The sequence below is a fragment of the Microcebus murinus genome, chromosome 25 (genome assembly GCF_040939455.1).
Source record: "Microcebus murinus isolate Inina chromosome 25, M.murinus_Inina_mat1.0, whole genome shotgun sequence".
NCBI classification, from domain to species: Eukaryota; Metazoa; Chordata; class Mammalia; order Primates; family Cheirogaleidae; genus Microcebus; species Microcebus murinus.
Window position 1 is genome coordinate 8514872 of NC_134128.1, and position 17614 is coordinate 8532485.

Consider the following 17614-nt stretch of genomic DNA (forward strand, 5'->3'; position numbering starts at 1 on the left):
TTCAGTATGGGAATTGGGTTAGCTGCAGCTAGTCACAGTGAAGAGTAGCAGATTAAAATACATGTATTTGCAAATCAGAATGCAGGCTCTATAGCTAACTTTGGGCAATTCAGCTAATTCTCTGGGTCTTCATTTCCATACTAGTAAATGTTTCAAAGGCACAGATATGCTTTCTGCTTTTATTTATTTATGGCTATTAAGATGTAATTCACATACCATAAAATTTACCCTTTTCAAATGTATGATTCAGTATATATTCAGAGTTGTGCAACCATCACTACTATCTATTCCTGCACATTTTTATCACTCCAAAAAGAAACCTCGTACCCAATAGTGGTCACTCTCCAATTTTCCTTCCTCCAGTTTCTTGATTCTGCTTTCTATCTGTATATATGTGTTTATTTTGGACATTTCATGTGAGAGGAATCATACAATATGTGGCTTTTTGTGTTTGGCTGCTTCTCTTAGCATTAAAAAAAGTTAGCATAAAGTTTTCAAGATCCATCCATCCTGTGGCATGTTATCAGTACTTCATTCTCTTTTATGACTATATAATGTTCCATTATAGACATATCACATTTTACCTATTCATCAATTGATGGACATTTGAGTTATTTCCACTTTTTGGCTATTATGAATAATGCTGCTATGATGAACATCATTGTATGAGTTTTTGTGTGGCCATATGATTTCAATTCTCTATGAGTGGAATTGCTGGGTCCCATAGTGACTTTATGTTTGACATTTTCAAGAGCTACCAAAATTTTTTCAGAGTGGCTGCATCACTCTGTATTCCCCTGGGCATTGTATAAGGGATCCAGTTTCTCTATGTCCAGGCCAATAATTATTATGGTCTGTTTTTTTGTTTTTTTTTTTTTTTTTGAGACAGAGTCTCGCTTTGTTGTCCAGGCTAGAGTGAGTGCCGTGGCGTCAGCCTAGCTCACAGCAACCTCAAACTCCTGGGCTCCAGTGATCCTTCTGCCTCAGCCTCCCGAGTAGCTGGGACTACAGGCATGCGCCACCATGCCCGGCTAATTTTTTTTTTTATATATATATATCAGTTGGCCAATTAATTTCTTTCTATTTATAGTAGAGACGGGGTCTCGCTCTTGCTCAGGCTGGTTTTGAACTCCTGACCTTGAGCAATCCGCCCGCCTCGGCCTCCCAAGAGCTAGGATTACAGGCCTGAGCCACAGCGCCCGGCCTTATGGTCTGTTTTTTTTTTTTTTTTTTTTTTTTTTTTGAGACAGAGTCTCACTTTGTTGCCCAGGCTAGAGTGAGTGCCATGGCATCAGCCTGGCTCACAGCAACCTCAGTCTCCAGGGCTCAGCGATCCTACTGCCTCAGCCTCCCGAGTAGCTGGGACTACAGGCATGCACCACCATGCCCGGCTAATTTTTTGTATATATATTTTTAGTTGGTCAATTAATTTCTTTCTATTTTTGATAGAGACGGGGTCTCGCTCAGGCTGGTTTCGAACTCCTGACCTTGAGCAATCCGCCCGCCTCGGCCTCCCAAAGTGCTAGGATTACAGGCGTGAGCCACCACGCCCGGCCTGGTCTGTTTTTGATTATTGCCATCCTCATAAGTACAAAGGGATATCTTATTGTAGTTTGATTTATAGTTCCCTAATGTCTTATAGTATTGAACATTTTTTCATGTGTTTATTTGCCATTTGTTTATCTTCTTTGGAGGAGTGTCTACAAATCCTTTGCCCATTTTAAATTCAGACTATTTTCCTTTTTATTATTACATGGTAAGAGTTCTAAGATATATTCTGGATGTTAGATCCTTATCAGATACATAATTTACAAATATTTTCTTCCATTTTGTGGGTTGCTTTATCACTTTCTTGATAGTGTCTTTTGAAGAACAAAAAGTTTCAGTTTTGGTGATGTCTAATTTATTTTTGTTGTTGTTGCTTGTGCTTTTGGTGTCATATCTAAGAAACTATTACCTAATCCAAAGTCATGAAAATTAAGGCCTGCCTATATTTGTTGCTAAGAGTTTTATGGTTTTAGTTCTTACATTTAGATCTTTGATACACTTTGAGTTAATTTTTGTGTATGGTTTGAGTTAGGGCCCCAAATTCATTCTTCTGCAATTGGATATGTAGTTATCCTAGCACCATTTGTTAAAAAGATAATTCTTTCTCTACTGAATTTTCTTGGTACCTTATTGAAAAGAGATTGGCCATAGATGTTAGGACTCTCAATCTTATCCCATTGATGCCTGTGGTTATCCTTATGCCAGGACCACAATGACAATTCCAGAATCAAAAAATTGCATAGAATAAATTTTTATATCCAAATTATTTGATAATTCAAGAGACTTGTGATTCTGGATTTTCTTTCATACCTTCTTTAAAAAAGAAATCTTTGCACTGCCCCTGTACTAAATTGTATGCATAAATCCAAATTTAAATGTTTGCCTGCAGGGCCATTTTATATAATTCTACTTAGGTTGATGATGTGGGCTTTGGCAATCTCTTTCTCTCTGTAGGCTATGAAATAGTTTAAAAAGTCAATTATGAATTGAGGCATTCAACCACTAGAATGCTTAAGGTTAATCTACTTTAAAAGTTAGTCTTCAATTTCAAGCAAAACCCTTCAAATTATTATTAGACAAAAAGAGTATTTACTTGTTGTATCCTGTGGACTTACACAAAGCATTTAAAACTTTTCTACTATAAATTCAAGGATTCTCAGAAATAAAAAATCTCTTGACTCTAGGGCCATGGAATCTCTTGATTCCATTTGTAGTGTTTATATTTCTGTTACTGACAATCTTTCATTTTAAAAATGTTTTAAAAATATTCTCTAGATAAAGGAGATATAGTAGCAAGATACACCTATCATGAAGAGGAAAAATTGATTCTTTTAGAACTGCCGTAGACAGTTGTATTTGGTTCTTTAGCTCATAAGGAAAGATTTCTTTTCTAAATAAACAAATCACAATTTTTTTTCTGGTCTTGTTGAAGGGAAGCCCCTGGCACAGTGTTTCTGTTGAGGTCACCTGTATTGTACATGGACCCTCTATTGATAATCTCTGAAAGGATTTTTGATCTTTGTGATTATTTAGACACTGCTAAATCTTTGAAAATTCTCTGCTCCCTAAGCCTTAGTGGTCATGCTTAAGAACTGTTTTATGGGAGGCAACCCAGGACAAGGGGAGGCACACTTGGCTAAACTTGATATACCCCAGCTGCTCCGTGTCTTAGTTTTGCAGTTTCAGAAATTCAAGTTTATCAGTTCACCAAGTGGTCAGCAAGGATGGAGGACTTGATTCTTCATAACCAAGTATAAAAGGATTTGGTTTTCAGCCCACAAAACTCAGTGACCATTCGTTGAGGCTCTATCTCACCAAAGAATCAGAACCAATTTTGTGCAATAGTTGTTCACCTTTATCATGAGTATTTCTCAGGAAATGAAATCTCAAATCAGAATTATTTAGTGAATATGTAACTGGAACAAAGAGAAAGAGAGAGAAAGAGAGATATAGAAAGGGTTTTTAAAAATAAAACTTTAAATTATTATTTCAAGAATATTTTTGTTGAAATAGTTGGAAATGTTCATATTGCATGAATAATATTGAAGGATACTAAGAAGTTCTGCCTCTGCCAAACACATGATCAATATCAAACATCTCTTTATGCTTATTCTAGCCACATTCTTCTTCATTTTACCATTCTTTCGGGTTGATGTTGCAATATCCACTTTACTAAATGTGTTAAGTAGAGCCAAAGTGCCTAGTTTGAATCTAATTATGGAACACCAGACAACCTGACATTTAGGGACATTCTACAAAATAACTGGCCTGCACTCTTCAGAAATGTCAAAGTCATGATAGCAAGGGAGATACAGAGAAAAAGGGAGACTCAGGAATTGTTACAGATTAAAGCAGACTAAAAGACATGACAATTAAATGCAAATCGTGGTCTTGGCCTTTCTTTTGTAATATGGACCTCATGGGAACAATCGGTGAAATCTGAATAAATTCTATAGATTAGGACCTAATTCTAATAGTGTTGAATCCATGTCAAAATCCTGACTCTGATAAATAATTGTACTGTGGTTATGCAAAATAATTCCTTGATTTAGGAGACACATTGAAATATTTAGGGGATATCATGTCTGCAATTTGCTCTCCAACAGATCAGAAAAAAGCACCTGAATATATAAAGCAAATATTATTAGATCTAAAGGGAGAGCTAGACTGCAATACAATAATAGTAGGGGATTTCAACACTCCACTTTCAACAATGGGCAGATCATGCCTAGTCTCACAGACTAGAGTGCAGTGGCGTCATCCTAGCTCACTGCAATCTCCAACGCCTGGGCTCAAGGGATCCTCCTGCCTCAGCCTCACAAGTATCTAGGACTACAGGCACCACCACACCTGGATAATTTTTCTTTTGTAGAGATGAGGTCTCCCTACGTTGCCCAGACTGATCTAGAACTCCTGGGCTCAAGTGATCCTCCTGCCTCCCAAAGTGCTGGGATTATAGGCATAAGCCACCACACCCAACCCTATTCTTACAACTTTTAAGTCTGAAAATATGTCAAAATAAAAGCATTTTAAAATAATGGAAAATTTTTCAAGTTTCCAAATTGTTAAAAAATGTTTAACTATACAGTACATGAATGCTACTCTATAATTTAAAACAAAAAAGAGAGACAGAGAGAGAGAATAGTCTGGAGGAAGATGCCTGGGTTTGACTCCTTGCTTATCACTAGCTGTGTGATCTTGGTTAAGTTACTTAACTCCTAAGTTTCCTTACTTGAAAAAGAAGGATGAGAATACTGAAACCTCCCTTGCCAGGTTGTTATAAAATCTGAATGAGCAATTATTTGCAAAGGACTTGGAACAGTGCCTGACACAAAGTGATGTAGAAAGTGTTTGTTAAATGAATAAATCTGGAAAAGCAAATGATATCAGAATCACCTTCAGGAATAGCAGTACTTTAAACTTTAAAAACTTAAAAAATTTTTTTCTAGAAACAACTCTTTGGATTCTTATTAGTCTCTTCTTTGACCAACTTGGAAATCCTAAAGTCTCCACTGGTAATCTCCTGCACTAATTGGGAACCTGTAAGCTGTATTGGTTTTCTACAGCAAACATTTAATGCAGTTCTTTTATTTTCTTTATTATTTTCAGTTACCCAACACATGTATTTAGCGTGACTAAGTCAAGTGCTATAGGAGTTGTAAAGATGGGCAACATTTCTCACCTCCAGGAGTATACAAATTAGAAGGGGGAATTCAATAAGCACAGAAATGGTCATACTATACTGTGAGGTTTGGAGAAGTAAAAAGTGCAAGAAGGGTTACAAGAAGGAAAGATCACACCTCGTGGGAGGCAGCAGGAAAGATTTCACAGAGGATGAGGCCACTGCACGAGGTTGAAGGAGGAAGAGACTTTAGTAGGCGAGCTAGACAAGGGACTATCACAAACAAAAGACTGAGCAAGGAACAGCAGGTGGTACCTTGCACAAGGTATTTGAAGTTTAAATAGATTTCAAGTTAAATTTTAAACCCTAGTAAGCCTTCGTTTCCTTATCCATAGAACAGGCATAACAATAGTCCCCCATCTTACCGAGTAGATGACAGGTAAATGTGATGCATGTGTAGTATTTGTTTAGCACAGGGTCTGACAGTAAATGCTTATTATATGTGCTATATGTGATGCTATGTTATTTTGGGTACACATTTACTAGAGTTTAGGTTGTCCTAGGGCATTAGCTACTTGGAATGTATTGGATTAATACTGAGTGATAGGAATGGAGGTGGGAAGGAGGGGACAAAGTCACAGTTGAGAGCCATTGCAAGGGTAGAATCTATGTGACTGACCACATGTAAGAAATAAAAGAAGAGGAAGCTGAGTTGATGCCAGGGTTTCAAATTGGAGCGCTAGAAGAGTGGTCATGTCCAGAAAGGGCCACAGGAAAAAAAAAAACAACAACAACATTTACTCCAGTCCATAAACTCCAAGCACTGGGGAAATGCTTGATTCCTGTTATCTCATATTCAAAAATCATCCCTTTGGCAGGATCATACTCTAAATATACAAGAGCACTTGCTATTTACAATATTCTAAAATGAATCATTTCTGTAATAGTAAAAAGGCTATTTTTTTCAAATATGGATTTATATCAAGCTTGTTTAAACATCTAGATTAGATTACACCTGTATGTATAAATTCCCCAAATAACGTTTCTATGTCTTCAAAATTGTAATGATGCAACAGCTAACTGTTGATTGAATGAACGGTTCCCTGAGTACCAACTTTTTACTAGGTCCAATTTTCTTCCTGATTTAGTTGCCTTTAACTCAAGTTTTCCTACCCATTTTATGGGAAATAGCTGTAAGAAGAAAGCTACCTGGGGCATTGGTCTATACCCCCACACCCCCCACCTGAAATTTTACTGAAATTGTGGAAATGGAGGACAATAGTTTCTCTTTTATAGCATGCCCTCTGTACTCTCACTGGGAATACCTGGAGGCCACTAAGAAGTGTGTGACAGGGCCTGGTGCTTTTCCTGAATAAATCATCTTGGCCTTAATGACCAGAGTCTTAGATTCTCTGGTTTAATTGAAATTGCACCTCCCTGATTGAATTAAGATACTGTTTTTCTCTTTCATATCTTTTAAACATAACTATTAATCTTTAAAAATTTAAATGGCATATTTGTCTGACATTTTTAGAAGTGAAAAAAATATTTTTCAGGTGTGATTTTCCAGTAGGCCTATGAATTAAGCTAGGCAAATATGATTAATTTTATTGAGGAGGAAATAAAGGAATACCAACTCCAAATCAGGAAATATTTAGTGTTCTTCCTCCTCCATCTGCCACCTTGCTGAATTCATTCCACATCCGGCTCCTCCCCTGTGTCTGAGTTCCTTAGCTGACAGTTTGGACAGTCCCAGACCCAGGCTCAGGCAGTTCACAGCTGAGGAACTGAGTTTCCCTTTGGAGTCTGCTTACTTCCTTTATTCTTTTGAAGCAAATGAAAAGAGGATTATCTGTTCTGACTTTTTTAACTGTTAATTTTTAACAGGTGAGTTCAGGAAGAGCCACTTGATCAGCATTTTCACCGTGTTGATGGGACAGCAAAGAACTGTTGCCTCAAATGTTGCCTTCTGTGAAGACATCATGGAAAATAAAAGGCCACAGCTCCCATACCAATATTAGTGGCGTGGGCAAGAGATGTATTGTGAGACAGAACTTATAAAAGTTGCTGAGATAACCATGGTCTTCCAGGAGAGGTTTCTCCAGTGTCCTGAAGAAAGTTACCTACCCCCCATTTCTAGCCGGATTCAAGATTCCTTTGGTCTGGACACAGTTGAAATCATCGGTGCTATTTCTGAATAATACTTTTCTACCAATGAGACAAACATTGGTCCACATTTTTGCTTTGCATTATTTGGCAAACCCATAAAAATGGTTTGAAATGACTTCCACATACAAAATAGAAGTTCACAAAGAAAAAAAAAACCCTATATTTTACAATACATCACAGGATTAGAGAGAAAAAACTGTATTTTAAATAATTTTTGTTTGAAACCCCTAGGCAGAATATCAGCAGATTATTTTTGTCTCCCTTTACCTTTTCTCTTAAACCATGTCTGTTTAATTAAAAATACAATGGAGATAATTATCTACCTTCCTGAAAATTTTCTAGTGACACAACTTTTAAAAATGATGAAAAAAAATATGCTAATTATATATTTCTCAATTTCTTGTTTCTCAGTCTTCAAGGCTGGTTCTATAGTTTTTTTTTTTTTCTTTTTAACATTTTATGTAAAATAACTGGCTATTTCCATAGTTAATTAGCTTTGCCTTTTTTTTTCTCTCCTCTTGAAACTACTTCAAAAGTACACATAAATATTAAATATATTGAATGGAATAGTAGATCCAGTCTAAAGGTCAGGCTGTAGAAGCAATATTCTCTCTGCAGACTGGTTTCCATCATGTGGCTATTGGCTAGCTAAACTTAGTCCACAGTTTTGGATAAGAAGGACATTTTTGGTGAGTAGGAAACATGTTTTAAGCATGAGATTGGTGGCAGAGTTAAGTCACATTTACTATAAATCAGTTGTAAAATGTGACTTAAACTTGCTTTGAGAATTGGTGTCATAGTTGTTCTCTTGCTCGTAGTGACATCTGGCTTAGCATTCTCTTTTAACTTGTTTCCTGGTGTCGCAATCTTCCATTTATGGAGATGACTTCTGTAACTCACTGGAGTTTTTGAACGATTCTAGCTGGACTTTTTATTTCTAACAATTCAGTCACCATACTTTTGAAATACAGTAACTGAAAAGAATTCAGGTCATGCACAATCATGTTACTGGAAATCCTGTGAGTCGCCTATGCTATTGGGACGAAGCCAGAGGCATGTTATCTGCAAGCATTGGATTCATGTTATCTGGAAGGTCTACAAATCACAGTGGTTATTCGCAAAGATGTTCTTCCTTTTTTCTATTTCTCTCTTTTCCTCTATAAGAAGAAAATAAAATACGTAGGCCCATTAATCTGCACAGGTCAGTCTCATTGATAGAGCATATTCTTGGAAAAAGTAAATTTGCAGTTCAATTGGCATATGACACACAAAAAGGGGGCAAAATGCCCAGACCATTTCACTTTTAGCAATTATAAAGACTTAAGTAATAATGAAGCTATTGGAATCATCTGTCGTGGGTTCTCTTAAAATTTAAGGAAAGATAATGTGTTTCTAAAATTAATCCAGTGGGCTTAATTTGTATTTAAAACCCTATCATAAATATTACAATCTAAGATGAGATCATTGCAAAGATGTAGATGACAAGACATACTGTTCCCTTATTTTTGTAAGTGGGCATTTTGCATACGAGCTCTATTTGAGATACATCATTGGAGTAAAATGTTCAGATTCCATTCAGTATTTTTAATTTTTTTATGTGTTTTTGAAGTAGTTTCTAGTAGACAGAGAAAAAAAGGCAAAGCTAATTAACTATGGAAATAGCCAGTTCTTTTATTTAAAATGTTAAAACAAACAAACAAACAAAACCCACTACAGAACCAGCCTTGAAGAACTGAGTTTGACAACAGTGGTACTCAGGCAAAGTTTTAGTGTACAATGAGTTAACACTCCTTTCTCAATTAGCTTTTCTCATCGGCTGTTTCTCATCATCTTTCTTCTAAGACGTTAAAATGTCATTATGAAGACTGACGTGAGGGAAAGAGATTGGACCCGAAGACACTTCCCTGACTGGAGCCGTTCCTAGTATTTTAAGCAGCAGAGCAAACACTGGACGCACGGGCTGTGCTAACTGGACAGTCCCAAGCGCAGCAGCAGAAAGGACACGCATTTTAGTGTGTGGAGAAGAAAAGCCAATGCCTGATCCTTCTAGCTCACGTTGGCAGGTACCTAAAAAACAGCACGAAGGGCAGCACCAGTACATGCTCGGTCTAAGCGTTGCCTGGATTTTTTTTTTTTTTTTTTTTTTTTTCAAATTTTGGGAGCTTGCAAGTCCCTTCTAGAACCTTCTAGAAGCCTGTGGAAAGCGGACCGGTGCAGCTCGGCGTGAACTCGCGGCTGTGTAACACCTCCACGCTCGAGGACCTCGGCTGCTGCTGGGTCCGGGCCAGGGCCAGCGTGGGCGGCCTTGCGCGCCGAGGGGACCCCGGCGTCGCCCTGGGGGGCCGGGGCGGGCCGCGGGCAGCTGCCGTAAATCACGTCCGGATTTTTTTTCGAGGCATTTTGGACGGAGCAAGTTAGTGACTAAATACCGAGCTGCCAGGTGGAAACCTGCCATTCTCTGAGGAGAGACGCGCGTCTGCAGGAGGCCGCGGGAAGCACACAAAGGGGGCGCTTTTCCCGCGGGGCGTTCGCGCGGTGGGGCGCGTTCCCCGGCAGAGTCTCTGTGCCGGAAGTTTCCGGGAGTCAGCAGAAAGCATACTTTCTTTTCTTCTCGAACATCTCTTTCCTCAACTGCGTCACGGTCCTCCTGTGACGAGGCGGGCGTCCTAGGGGCCTTGGCGTGACCGTGGGTGCGCGGCTCGCTCCCGGGAGAACCAGGGACGCGACGCAGCGACAAACGACGACGCGCCGGCACCGAAGCGTGTTGCGGTCGCTTTTCCCTGACGTTGTTTTCCACTAACGAAATATCAGTGTGGAATAATTGTGCTGCAGGTTAGCAGCAACACAAATAGGGGTTGCACACGTGCATTTACTAACACCCGAAAATACATATAAAGAATGCAAAAGACATGCGATTCAGGTGACCTTGGAAATGCCACACATGCGTACCGTGCAGATTAGGGAGCAAAGCACTGGAAAATCACTTCGAAACAAAAGGAAAGTCTCTCAACTCACGAGATGAAACTTTTTATTTCCCTGAAAGAGGAGACTAATCAGATAGTTATTTTCCTGAAACACAGCGCTCCAAACGGGAGCTGGGGGGTGGGGAGGGAAGAACAACAGTACTTTAATACACGCTGCAATCTGTAATCCTGCACGATCTTGTTGTCATTTTCCAATATTTTTAAAAGGTGGAGAATAAAATTAAGAGGGCTGGAAATGTTAAGCGAAACATTTGGATTCCAATAAGATGAATCGGGAAGTCGAAAGTAGAATAACAGCTACACGCTGCCTTTACTATTCCTCATAAAAGCAATGGCTGAGGCAGCCCATGGCATCAGAGTCTCTGTGGCGCAATCGGTTAGCGCGTTCGGCTGTTAACCGAAAGGTTGGTGGTTCGAGCCCACCCAGGGACGCAGCTCGTTTTATGAGCTGCAGGTCGGGTAGTTTTGCACAAATCGCACAGTCGAGGCCTCCGGGCTAAGCTGGGGTGGATGGTACGAGGACCCGAGCAGAGAAACCGGCGACTTTCACGTCGCGCGGCCCACCGGCGGGTGGCTCTTGGGCTTTCGGCGGTGCTGGGGGTCGCTCCTACCAGCCGGCCCGTCTCCCCGCGCCGGGTGAGGGCTGCCCGCCGCGCCCCGGGACCGGTGCACCGGCTCGGCCTCGCCCGGCTGCCGAGCGGGCGGGGCGGCGAGCGCCGGGGGCGCGCGGAGGCTGCGCGTGCCCGTTACCCCCCCGCGCGCGCGCGCGCCCGCCGCCCGGCTCTGGCAGTCCCCGGAGGCTCGTGCGCGCGAGGACGCGCCCCGGCGGGCTCGGCTTCGGGACCCCTGAAACCCCACAGGGCCGCGGGGTTATTTTAACAGTGTCAAGTTCAAGCTGCAAACTGCTTTAAAACTGTCGTTTGGTTGAAGCGTGAGCCCCTCTTTTGTCTGTTGCCCGTCAGTGTAAACACATCCTCCGTCTGCGACTTAACACGAATCGTTCCTGCTGTTAATCAATTCAGGAATAATTGTTGTCGTGTTAAACCTCTCGCGTGGACATCCTCGTAAGAGTTTTCATACGTAATATTTTACTTCTTTTTACTAAAGTGCTAGAATTTTGTGGAGAATGGAATCTGTGCTGCTGCAAATTTTCCCATCGATGCAGAAAACCTACTTTATAACAGTGTGATTGTTAAACTTAAAAAAAAAAATATGAGAAAAATTAAAAGTGAAGCTGCTACCATATTTTTGCTTCAACATTCTATACGTCTGTTACCCTTGATTTCACAAAATGCAATGCATCTCAATAGTTCCCTTGTATTAGACTAGATTCTCTAAACATGCACTGCCTTTGAGAAGTAATCATAGTTTCATCGTAATAATTATTGTCTTGGGTATAAATTACAGAAATTTGAAAGACAGTTTGGAAGAAAAGGATAAGAACCGTTGTGCCTTATTCCTGCAAATATATAGTTTTATACTCTTTTTAAAAAATATTTTTCCCTCAGTCAACATATTAATAAAGGCTAACATTTTTGGAGTGCTGACCATTTGCAGGCACTGTTTAAATGCTCTCATGCATTAATGTACCTAATCCTCACAACCTGTCCAGCCCCGGTTCCTGCACAGATGAGGCAACTCAGCACGGCTGAGTAATTTGCCTGAAGTTGCAGTCATTAATAGTTTGCAACTTAGGTACTCCGGCCCAAACCCAGAGCTCCACACTGCTGTTCTGCCTGTCTGGAAGTTCTCTCCCTTAAAATACAGCTACTCAATTAATGAGTTAATTTAAAACCAAAAGTGAGGTTTTAATTAGTTTTTATGAAGTTTTACTAATATTTTGCTCCAAATCTTGTGAAAGGGGTTAAACAATAACCAAAAAAAACCACCCCACAACATAACATTCATGGAATGCTAAAGGGCATTGTTCAAGTACTGATTTTTTTGTGCTGCTACATTTTATTCAAATGAAAACTGTGCTATAACATGAAATCTTCCTGGCAAATGTGTCTTTGGGAAACAATTTGATACATTTAGGTAGAGAAGGCAAGATGAGAGATAGAGGCAGACAAAATCTGGAAAAGAAATAGAGTAGGTTCAAACACTGGGGAGTTAGTCTAGAGTCTAGGGGTTCTTTGACCCCAAGTTGGTGTTTGGGAGTTGGGGCATCCATGTAGACCTCTATTTCAGGACACTTTTGTGAAATATTACCAGGGTTTGCACTTATAGGTGCCCAGGTGTCAGTTTTTAAATTCGATCCCAAATTTCTAATTATATTCCATTTCTTTCTGTTTGGGGGATTAATAGGATTTAGAAGCCAGAAAATAAAGAAGAATTAAATGAGAATAGACACATGTGTATTAATGTGTATTGGTTGTAGATATTGTAATAAATACCATTTCTGGGGAGAATCATTTTGTCATTAATTTCTTAGATCCATAATGCCAACCAAGCCCAGATATATGTCAAGATCATTTAGAGCATTAATTAAAGTCTATATAGCATTTAATTATGTTGTGTATCCGAATATGTAAATATGTAATATGTTCCTGCTATTGCTAATAAACCTTTATATACTTAAGCTGCATATATAAAATCAGAGGGGAACTCACTGAAGTAATGTAAAAGGATGAACCAATTGCTACAGTTTAAAAACTCATTAGAGGATGTAATATTCATATAATTTGGGAAAGGACAAAATAGGTAATCAATAGGTGAAAATCAAAGATCTGTCAGAAAAGTTACAGAAAAATCATCCATTTAAAATATTTTTATAATGCAAGTGTACCTTTAGATCACAATGGAAGTTGGGAGGAAACCCCAAAGTTAATATCTGGTTTTCATGTCCAGCACTTGTGTCTGATGTCACATGATGCAAAGTTTAGGAAAAAAAGCCTGAAGATACTTACCTGCCTTGTTTATGCATGCATAAAAATTGGTAATGAATAATGCAAATATGAACTTGAACTTTATTTCTCTGACTTTCTATGGACACAAGGCCTAAAATGTTCTTCAACTCAAAGCTACAAGTGACACAACAGGGATAAATTGGTAGTAGAATAAGCTATATTACATTTAATTAGACAATAGTTTAAGAAGTTGAAACATTTTGAGTAATTAAGAATGTTAATTTTGTCAACTGCATTATTTGATTTAAAGTGCTTCACATTGATCTCTTTTGGTGGTGTCAGTGTATCTTATGATTTTATGCATTGGGAATAGATGTTGAATTTACAGGAATAAGGTGAGAATAAACTATATCTGTAAATCAATCTAAATACTTAAATCTTAAGTTATTTATTTGTAACTTTTTTATTGAGGTAAAGTATACATATATAATTTACCATCTTTATCATGTTAAGTGTACAGATCAGTGGTAATAAATACATTTCTATTCTCCCCCCCTCTCCCCTTCCCTCTTGTTCCCATCCCCTGGCCTCTAGTAACCATCTATCTACTCCATATTTTCTTGAGATCCACTTTATTTTAGCTCCCACATATGATATGAACATGTGAGATTTGTCTTTCTGTACTTGGTTCATTTCACTTAACATAATGGCCTTCATTTCGATCCATGTTGCTGCAAATAACAGGACTTCATTCATTTTTATGGCTGAGTAATATTATATATATATGTGTGTATATATATATATATATATATATAATTTTCTTTATCCATTCATCCATTGATGGGGACATAGGTTGATTCCACATTTTGGCTATTGTGAACAGTGCTACAATACACATAGGAGTGCAGATATCTATTTCTTTGATATATTGATTTCCTTTCTGTTAGATATACACTCAGTAGTAGAATTGCTGGATCATATGGAAGTTCTACTTTTAGTCTTTTTCCCATGGTGGTTGTATTAATTTACATTACCACCAACAGTGTGTGAAGGTTCCTCTTTCTCCACATCCTCACCAACACCTGTTATTGTCGGTCTCTTTCATATAAGATATTTTAACAGAGGTGAGATAATATTGCATTGTGGTTTTGATTTACATTTCTCTGATGATTAGTGATGTTGAACATTTTTTCGTATACCGGCTGGACATTTGTTTGTCTTCTTTTGAGAAATGTCTGTTCAGGCCTTTTGCCCATTTTAAAATCAATTTTTTTCTATTGAGTTGTTTGAGCTCCTTATATATTCTGATTATTAATCTCTTATCAGATGAAGAGTTTGCAAAAATTTTCTCCCATTCTGTGGGTTGTCTATTCACTTTTTTGATTGTTTCCTTTGCTGCATAGAAACTTTTTAGCTTGATATAATCCCAATTGTCTATTTTTGCTTTTTGGTTGTCTGTACTTTTGAGGTCTTATACAAGGAATCTTTGTCCAGACCAAAGTTTTCTTCTAATAGTTTCATAGTTTCAGGTCTTAGATTCAAGGCTTTAATCCATTTTTATTTGATTTCTTTGTATATGGTGAGAGATAGGGGTCTAGTTTCAGTATTTTTATAACCTAAATTTTTAATAAAAATCATTAAAATTTTTATTGATTGAAATATAATTAGAAAGGGAACTTTATTAAGCATAAATTCACATAGAAATGTACACAAATCATTAAGAATACAACCGCATACATTTTTTTTTTTTTTTTTTTTTTTTTTTGAGACAGAGTCTCACTTTGTTGCCCAGGCTAGAGTGAGTGCCGTGGCGTCAGCCTAGCTCACAGCAACCTCAAACTCCTGGGCTTGAGTGATCCTTCTGCCTCAGCCTCCCGAGTAGCTGGGACTACAGGCATGCGCCACCATGCCCGGCTAATTTTTTATATATATATCAGTTGGCCAATTAATTTCTTTCTATTTATAGTAGAGACGAGGTCTCGCTCTTGCTCAGGCTGGTTTTGAACTCCTGACCTTGAGCAATCCGCCCGCCTCGGCCTCCCAAGAGCTAGGATTACAGGCGTGAGCCACAGCGCCCGGCCAACCGCATACATTTTTACAAAGTTAATATACCTTTGTAACCAGCACCTACATCAATGAATAAAACAATATCAACATCCCAGAAGTCCCTCTCATGTCCTTTTACCAGTCACCAAAATATAACTTTCAAACCAGAAAAATATGGATTATTAGGTTAAAATGTGAATTTTAAGTTGGCAGGACTGAAAAATAAATTTACTACTAAACCTTATGTCTTAATCTGCTCAGGCTGCCATAATAAAACACCATAAACTGTGTGACTTAAACAACAGACATTTCTTTCTCACAGTTCTGGGGGCTGGGAAGTCCAAGATCAAGGTGCCAGCAAGATAGGTTTCATTCTATTGACTCTTCTGTTGATTTGTAGGAGGCTGCTATCTTGCTGTGTGCTTGCATGACCTCTTTTTTGCTCGTGCATCTGGGGCAGGGATGTCTAGTTCTCTGATATTTCTTATTGTAAAGGCACTAATCCCATCATAAGGGCCTCACGCTCATGACCTCATGTAACCCTAATTACCTCCCAAGGCCCCATCCCCAAATTTCATTGCAGTGGGGAATAGGGCTTTAACATATGAATTTTGGAGGGACATAAACATTCAATTTATAACACCCTGTCAGAGGAGTACTTACAGTTGAAGATTAGAAGAAATAATGGAAATTAGAAATCAGTTTTCCGTGCCTACTTACTTATGACCTAATCATCTATGATAAACTTGGTAAGAATAAATTTGTGCTATTGAGGCAGAAACTATGAAAAATTTGCTATTTATTTAAAGTGTTTATTTTTGTCTGTAAGCAAATAGAAAGTGCTCCTACACCTACCCATCAAAAAATATAAAATTAAGACAACCTTTTAGAAATGATTATGGCATTTAAATTAATTCAATTTTAATTTTTGAAAGTAAAGAATAAATTTTAAAACCAAGATGAGATTTGATATTAAAAGGTCGTGTAAGAGAAGAGAACTCAATAATTTCCCAAGTAATATATCCTAAAATCTTAAGAATTTTAATCTAGAGTCCTCTATTGGAGGAAAACAAATAGTTTCCTGTCATTTTGAAGCTATAAATAAATATAAAGGGAAATCCAGGGCTGTATTTAAAAAAAAGCTATGTTTAAAGTTGTGGGAAGTCCAGAAATACCACTGAGGAAAGACATTCAAGAAAGATCAGTGTATATGAATATAGTGCAAAGTTTTACTTTCTTTTTTCAAACAAAATTCTTCATTGTTATTATTAAAGTATTATATGACTAAGGTTATATAATCAATATCTGTAAAAGTTTAACTACAGGGATGTTTATTGCAACAATATTTACAATAGTGATAAACTTTCAACAAGATTAAATATCAAACAATAATGGAAACAGTGAAATAAATTGTGGTATATTCTTTAGACATTGGAATAACATCTAAAAACATTTCCAGAGACATTTATACAATGTTCTTCAAAAACAATGCCTTTGGATAGTGTTAAAATGTAGCATTAGGTACAAAAAGCTGGATAAATAACTTCTCAAAAAGTGTGATCTGAATTTTGTAATGAGACTGAATTACTTATATAGGTGTAATGAGACTGAAATACTTATATAAGTATTTCTTTTTTTTCTTTCGGAGACAGTTTCTCACACTGTCACTGGGCTAGAGTGCAGTGGCGTCATCGTAGCTCTCTGCAACCTTAAATTCCTGGGCTCAAGCAATCCTCCTGCCTTAGCTTCCTCAGTAGCTGGGACTATAGGCATGCACCACTATACCTGGCTTTTTTTTTTTTTTTTTTTTTTACTTTTTCTAGAGATGAATAATGAATGAAATATATCAAAATGAGATCATTGGATTTTTTTCTTTTTTATACTTTTCTCTCCAAATTATCTGTAATAAGTACATATTACTATTATTTGCTAACTTTTTTGTAATATAAAAATATATCTGCACTCATACTCTATGTACAATTTTGAATACTGCTTTCCTCTCTTAAAATTATATAATAGTCTGGGTTCTCTAGAGAAACAAGAACAATATATATTTACTATAAGGAATTTGCTTATGTGATTATGAAGGCGGAGAAGTCCATGAACTGCAGTTGGCAAGCTGAAGACCCAGGAGAGCCAATGGTTTAGTACTAGTCTGAATCTGAACTGATTGGATGAGGTCCACCCACAGCGGGGAAGGCAACCTTCTTTACTCCGTCTACCAATTCAAATGTTACTTTCATTCAGGAACACCCTCACAGACAAACCCAGAAAGTATTTAACCAAATATCTGGGCACCCTGTGGTTCAGTCAAGTTGATACATAAAATTAACCATCACAAATTATATTAGGGAGAATAGAAAGCCCAGAAATAAACCCTCAAATATATAATAAAA

General features: G+C 38.0%; 1 non-coding gene across 1 annotated transcript; it reads left to right on the plus strand.

Annotated features, from left to right (window-relative positions):
• The first annotated feature begins 10681 nt into the window (after nt 1–10681).
• Nucleotides 10682–10755, plus strand: TRNAN-GUU (transfer RNA asparagine (anticodon GUU)). The gene has a single exon. It is a non-coding gene; the product is annotated as a tRNA-Asn (tRNA).
• Nucleotides 10756–17614: the final 6859 nt, after the last annotated feature.